Source organism: Prionailurus viverrinus, unplaced genomic scaffold (assembly GCF_022837055.1).
Source record: "Prionailurus viverrinus isolate Anna unplaced genomic scaffold, UM_Priviv_1.0 scaffold_64, whole genome shotgun sequence".
NCBI lineage: Eukaryota > Metazoa > Chordata > Mammalia > Carnivora > Felidae > Prionailurus > Prionailurus viverrinus.
The window spans coordinates 696,654-704,416 of NW_025927626.1; the positions used below are offsets into that span (position 1 = coordinate 696,654).

Here is a 7,763-nt window from a genome sequence, read left to right on the forward strand (position 1 = left end):
TGGGCTGAATTCAATCAGTTGAAGGCCTGAATAAAACTACAACAATAAAACATACTTCCCAAGCAAGAGGGAATTCTCCAGCAGACTACCTTCAGACCTCATCTGCACCATCAGCTCTCCTGGTTCCCTGCTGGTCTTTGGACTGGAACTGAACTATCAGCTCTGCAGGATCTCTGTGTGTAAGTCTACATATTGCAATGCAACAGTGGACTTCCTGAGCGTGATGGCTGCAGACCCACACTACAGATTTGGACTTGCCACTCTTTATAATCATGTGAGCCAATAAATTACAATAAAACTTTATATATATATATATATATATATATATACTATTGGTTGTGTTTATATAAGAATATTGAAGAAAATAAAAGAAAAAAAAGAAACAGAAAGGTTGGAAAGAAGGAAGGAACCTGCATACAAGTGAGGAATGACCAAGTATGAAACTCAATGAGAAAGAGTCTGCAATTGAACCAACTGAAAATCTTAAAATTACTGGAAGACTCTTTATGCTGAAAAGGTAAAATAAATATTATAACTAATGCAATAAATATGATGATTCACAGATCTATTTAAGGTTCTGATTTTAATTCTTTTGGATGAATATTCAGAATTGGGAATGATTCATTATATGGTTTTTCTATTTTTATTTTATTTTATTTTTTTAAGGACCCTCCATACTGTTTTCCATAGTGGCTGTACCAATTTACCTTCACACAAACAGTGAGCAGATGTTCCCTTTTCTCCACAACCTTGCCAATACTTACCTCTTGTCTTTTGATGACAGCAATCTTAACAGGTCTGAGATGATATATCATGGTGGATTTGATTTGCATTTCCCCAATGATTAGTGATGCTATGGGAACAGCCCAAATGTCTATGACATATTAATGGATGAAGATTATATAGATTTATGTATACATATAATCAGGTGTAAAGAAAAAGGAAATCCTACTATTTGCAACAGCGCAGATGGACCTGGAAGACATTATGCAAAGTAAAGCAATTCAGTCACAGAAGGGCAAACACTACATGATTTGACTTAAATGCGGTACCTTCCTTAAGTTAAACTTACGGAAGCAGAAAATAGATAGGTGGTTGTCAGAGAATGGGTGATGGGAAAATGGGGAGTTGTTATTCAATGTGAATAGTTAGTTATACAAGATGAATAAGCTGTAGAGATCTGTTCAACACAGCGCCTATAGATAATAATATGGTATTAAACACTTAAAATTCCTTAAGAGAGTAGACCTCATGTTAAGTTTCCTTACAGGGTGTGAGGGGGGAGGAAGCAAAGCGACACAAGGAAACTTTTGGAAATGATAGAATACTTATTGCCTTGATTGTGGTGATGGTATCACCAGTATATGCAGATGTCCAGACTAATGAAATTGTATACATTAAATATGCATGTTTTTTATATACCAATTATACCTCAAGCTGAGAAAAGATAAAGAGATGTTGCCTTTTTCACCAATTCAAATACTGTACAATATAGTTTCTAATCTACAAATACACTTTGAACAATATAGGTTCTAAATTAACCATAAATAGGGGCGCCTGGGTGGCTCAGTTGGTTAAGCGGCCGACTTCGGCTCAGGTCATGATCTCGCAGTCCGTGAGTTCGAGCCCTGCGCCGGGCTCCGTGCTGATAGCTCAGAGCCTGGAGCCTGCTTCCGATTCTGTCTCCCTCTCTCTCTGACCCTCCCCCGTTCATGCTCTGTCTCTCTCTGTCTCAAAAATAAAATAAACGTTTAAAAAAAATTAAAAAAAATTAACCATAAATATTGTTGAAAATGCATCAAATGGCAAATCTTTATGATATAAATCAATACTGATGGCTGATTACTGATTAATACTGAGGCTCAGATGACAGTTACACCTCAAGATCCAGCTAAAGATAAACAAAATAGTCCCTGTAATCTTTGGGAAATTCCTGAACATATAACAGAGGACATACAGGTATGCCACATTTTAACCACAGTAGCTATAGACTTGTGTAAATTCCCCATTGCCATAGTACTCATTGCTCTAATATCCCATAGTTGTCATGGATACCCCGCCTCAGTGAGTAATCATATTAAATTGAGTCTTTGTTACTTACAAATTGTCTTGGCAAAATGGGACTTCATGGACACCTTCCTCCAGTTAACATAAATAATATGTTCCATCGTATATTAAATGGAGTCTTAAATGATTGAAACTCATTATATAAAGCCTATTTAGAGAAAGGGGCTGCTATTCCCATGACTTCTCCATTTAACAACCAAATTTTGGAAGGAATACCATCAAGATCCTGAAGCAAGGCTTGTGTACCCACCCCTGCCCTGGCCCCCAGCACCCACCAAGTCGTCCAGCTCAGCCATGATCAAGGTGATCCTCAGCTTCAATAACTATGGGAAGCAGTGGCTTACCAAGTTCTACCGGCCCTACGGTGAAGATACACAGGAGCAAATCATCACGGACACATTCCATTTGGTATCTAAGAGCAATGAAAATGTTTGTAATTTCCTAGAAAGAGAATTGTTAATTGGAGGATCTGACAACAAACTGATTTATAGCTATTATGCAACATTATATGTTGTCTTCTGTGTGGATTTTTCAGAAGGTGAACTTGTCATTTTAGATCTAATTCAACTCTTTATGGAAACATTAGACAAATGTTTTGAAAATTTCTGTGAGCTGGATTTAAGTTTCATGTAGACAAGGTTCACAATATTCCTGCAGAAAGGGTGATGGGGGAGGGGTATTGGAGACCGACATGAATGAGACTGTTACACAGATTGATGCACAAAATAAACTGGAGAAATCTGTGGCTGGCTTAGTGGGAGCTCCAGCCTGTACTGTATTAGCTGTGAAGAATATGAATCTTCCCGAGATCCCAAGAGATATTAACATTGATGACATCATTATAAAAGTGCCAAACCTGCCCTCTTTTAAATAAAAATAAATAAAATAAAATAAAATAAAATAAAATAAAAGGCCACTACCAGGTAAAATCCAGGGAGAAAAGTCATCTAAGTTTACCATGCAGTTGTTTACCAAAAATAGAGGAAGACAGTCTTGATTTAAGTCTGGGTACTGTATAGACGTTGTGGAAGTTCAATGTTGCTTTTCCTGCTCAGTGATTTTGAAGAAATTGAGTAGCTACAATGTGATATTTCTTTTCCTTTTTTAAACTGCACTCCTATGCCCACCTAAGGCATGCTTCTATGTACTATATAGTACATGCAGTACAGTATTGCAATGTGTTTGAGACATTTCTTTAATTATGTACAGTCCAAAATGTTGGTGTTTTGTATAGATCACAAGTGTAGCATTCTGGAATTCTTTCTGTTATTTGTCACAGTTGTTTTTAAAGAACCAAATATGTATTGCATGAAAACATTATGACCTTTTGCACTTAGTTTAAATAAACTCCATGTAACTGGACTTCTAAACATACAAAGACACAACAAAGTTTTGCCTGCCTTTAAATTTACAAAATGAATGGAGATTTATGGTGGATTATCAGAATCTCAATGTTGTGCCCTCCCATTAGGGCCCCCATATCCAAAAGTATTGTAATTATTAACTCTAATACATAACTAGAAAATATTTTTGCTATTATAAATTTGGCTAATATAATACACATAAATTACACACATAGAAAGATTTGATTTGGATATTTGGAATAAGTTGGGAAAGGAAGAATAAAGATAAGTAAATGCAAAATATGCAAGATTATGCCCTCACTTTACAAAAGGGGAAATAGAGCTCTCTCCATGAGTGGAAAAGTGAAGGCTAGTTTGTCCTTCCTAATATGGTCGATTTCAATGTCTGTGTGGTTGGCCAAAATTTTCAGGAAGGGAAGGAGTTGGATTTCTTAACTGTTGGCAAAACCTTTTCTGTGGCTAGGGGAGCCTCCACAATCAGTATACTATTGAAAATTATTATTTGTTTTAGCTGCGTTGGTAGAAGCAAATATAAGGCTTTCAGGCCCCTCTAAAGTGTCATGAATACTTCAGGGTCAGTAACTGTTTTAATTGATTTACATGTATTAATTGATTTAATTCTCGACGGAACCACATGTGCTTATACAAATAAGGAAACTGAGGTGTACTCCAAGCAGTGACACCCAGATATGAATCCATACAATCTGGCTCTAGGATAGATATTCTTTTTTTTATTATTTTTTTAACATTTATTCATTTTTGAGAGTGAGAGAGACAGAGCATGAGAGGGGGAGGGGCAGAGAGAGGGAGACACAGAATCCGAAGCAGGCTCCAGGCTCCGAGCTGCCCGCATAGAGCCCGACGCGGGGCTCAAACTCATGAGCCGTGAGATCATGACCTGAGCTGAAGTCAGATGCTCAACCGACTGAGCCCCCCAGGCGCCCCTCTAGGATAGATATTCTTAACCATTATAGTATACTCCCTCTACGAAATGCAACAACAAATTCTGGAACCTTCAAAAGAAAGCAGCTGGAACTATGGGAAAATTGGGAAATACATTCCATTAGTTTCCTATCGCTGCTATAACAAATGAACACCTATTTGGTGGCTTAAAAAAACATACATTTATTCTTTTACAGCTCTGTAATTCAGACGTCCAAAATCAATTTCACTGGGTCAAAATAAATCCAACAGTTTCACTCTGACACTGGGTAGAACCATTTTCCTTGACTTTTCCAGCTTCTAGAACTGCATTTCCTGTATTACTTGACTTCTGGTCCCTTCCTCCACCTCCAAAACCAGCAGTGTAGCACCTTGCTTCATCATCACGTTGCCTTGTGCCTCTGCAGTCATATCTTCTGCCTCCCTCTTATAAGGACACTTGTGATCATATTTAGGATCTGCATGGATAATCCAGTATAATCTTCTCAAGACAATAAATTATGTATAGTACCTTTTCTCATGTAAAGTAGCATTCACAAGTCTCAGTGATAAGGGTCCAGATATCTTTGAAGGCCATTATTTAGCCTAGCACATATGCTGCATGAAGGATACATGGTATGGTATCCTACATGGTACTATAGGATACATGGTATAGTTTGTGTGAGCTAGTAAGATGAACACTGGCAGATGAATTAGCGTGCTGTGAGCTATTTATTCCCGTGACCCTTAATGGTCAATGTTCTGCAATTAAGTCTCAATAGGTAATATACAAAAGGACATTTTGGGGTGCCTGGGTGGCTCGGTCGGTTAAGCATCTGACTTCAGCTCAGGTCATGATCTCACGGCTTGTGAGTTTGAGCCCTGTGTCAGGCTCTGATTTTCTAAGAACATTTTATTTTTATGTTTGTTTGTTTGGTTGGTTCAAGTTTTCATTGACATTGTAGTTGGTTAATATATGGTGAAAAATTGGTTTCAGGAGTAGAATTTAGTCCTTCATCACTTACATATAACACCAGTGCCCAACACAAGAATTTCCTTCCTTAATACCCATTACCCTTTTAGCCGATCCCATGCCCACGAGCCATTCAGCAATCCTCGGTTTGTTCTCTATAGTAAAAGAATCTCTTATGGTTTGCCTTTTTCCCTTCCTTGATGTTCATCTCTTTTGTTTCTTAAATTCCACCTATGAGTGAAATCATATGGTATTTGTCTTTCTCTGACTTATTTCGCTTAGCATAATACACTCCAGCTCCATCCACGTCATTGCAAATGGCAAGATTTCATTCTTTGTCGTGGCTGAACAATACTCCATTGTAAATATATACCTCAAACTCTTTATCCATTCATCAGCTGATGGACATTTGGGCTATTTCCATAATTTGGCTATTGTTAATAATACTTCTATAAACATTGGGGTGCGTGTGCCACACTCAAATCAGTATTTTTGTATCCCTTGGGTAAATACTTGGTAGTGCAACTGCTGGGCCACAGTGTAGTTCTTTTTTTAACTTTTTGAAGGATCTTCATACTGTTTTCCACAGTGATTCTATCAGTTTGCATTCCTTTCAATAGTGTAAGAGGGTTCCCCTTTCTCCCCATCCTTGCCAAAAACTGTTGTTTCCTGTGTTGTTAATTTTAGCCATTCTGACAGGTGTGAGGTGGTATCTCATCATGGTTTTGATTTTCATTTCCCTGATGATGGGTGTTGTTGAGCAACTTTTCTTTTTGTTAATTTTTTTAATGTTTATTTATTTTTGAGAGATTAGAGAGACAGAGCGCAAGTGAGGGAGGGCCAGAGAGAGAGGGAGACACAGAATTCAAAGCAGGCTCCAGGCTCTGAGCTGTCAGCACAGAGCCTGACGTGGGCTTGAACTCACGAACCGTGAGATGGTGCCAAACCATGCATGAGATCATGACCTGAGCCTAAGTCGGATGCTTAACCGACTGAGCCACCCAAGCATCCTAGTTAAGCAACTTTTCATGTGTCTGTTAGCCATCTGGATTTCTTCTTTGGAAAAATGTCTATTCATGTTATTTGCCCAGTTTTAAAATTGTATTATTTGTTTTTTTTGGGAGTTGAGTTTGTTAACTTCTTTATAGATTTTGGACACTAAGCCTCTTTCAGAAATGTCATTTGCAAAATTCATCTTCCATTCTGTAGGTTCATTTTAGTTTCATTGATTGTTTCCTTCACTGTGCAGAAGCCTTTAATCTTGATGAAGTCCCAATAGAACATTTTTACTTTTGTTTCCCTTGCCTCTGGAGGCGTGTCTAGCAAAAAGTTGCTGCAGCCGATGTCGAAGTGGTTGCTGCCTGTGTTCCCTACGATTTTGATGTTTTCCTGTCTCACATTTAGGTCTTTCATCCATTTTATTCATTTATTTTTAAATTGTTTAATATTGGGCGCCTGGGTGGCTCAGTTGGTTAAGCATCCAACTTTGGCTCAGGTCGTGATCTCATGGTTTATGAGTTCGAGCTCTGCGCTGACAGTGTGGAGTCTGCCTACGATTCTCTCTCCCTCTCTCTGCCCCTCCCTTACTTGCTCGCTCTCTCTGTCTCTGTCTCTCTCTCTCACTCTCAAAATAAATAAACTTAAAAAAAATATATATATATATAAATTGTTTAATATTTATTTATTTTTGAGAGAGAGAGAGCAAGGAAGTAGCAGAGAGAGAGAGGGAGACACAGAATCCGAAGCAGGCTCCAGGTTCTGAGCTGTTCAGCACAGAGCAGGAGGCAAGGCTTGAACCCACAAACTGTGAGATCATGACCTGAGCCAAAGTGGGCCGCTTAACCTACTGAGCCACCCGGGGGCCCCTAGGTCTTTCATCCACTTTAAATTTATTTTGTTTATGGTGTAAGAAAGTGGTCCAGTATCATTCTTCTGCATGTGGCTGTCCAGGTTTTGCAACATCATTTGTTGAAGAGATTGTTTTCCACCGGATATATTTTCCAGCTTTGTGGGAGACTAGTTGACCATATAGTTGTGGGTCCATTTCTGGGTTTTCTATTCTGTTCTTTTTTTTTCTAGTTTATTATCTGTATCGAGGGAAAGAGAGAGGGAGAGAAAGGGACAGAGAGAGAATTCCAAGCAGGCTCCATGTTGTCAGCGCAGAGCCAGATGCAGGGCTTGATTCCACAAACCATGAGATCATGACCTGAGCAAAACTCAAAACCAGCCACTCAACTGACTGAGCCACTGCGGTGCCCCCCTCTTTCATTGGTCTATGTGTCTGGTTTTGTGCCAATACCATACTGTCTTGATGACTATGGCTTTGCAATATGGCTTGAAGTCTGGAATTGTGATGCTTTCAGCTTTCCTTTTTCAAAATTTCTTTGTCTACTCAGGGTCTTTCATGGCTTTATATATATTTTAGGATTGTTTATTCT

At 38.6% G+C, this 7,763-nt stretch overlaps 1 pseudogene; it reads left to right on the forward strand.

The window, feature by feature from the left end:
- Positions 1-2,361: 2,361 nt before the first annotated feature.
- On the forward strand, positions 2,362-2,941 carry LOC125159829 (AP-3 complex subunit sigma-1-like; annotated as a pseudogene).
- The last annotated feature ends 4,822 nt before the right edge of the window (positions 2,942-7,763 follow it).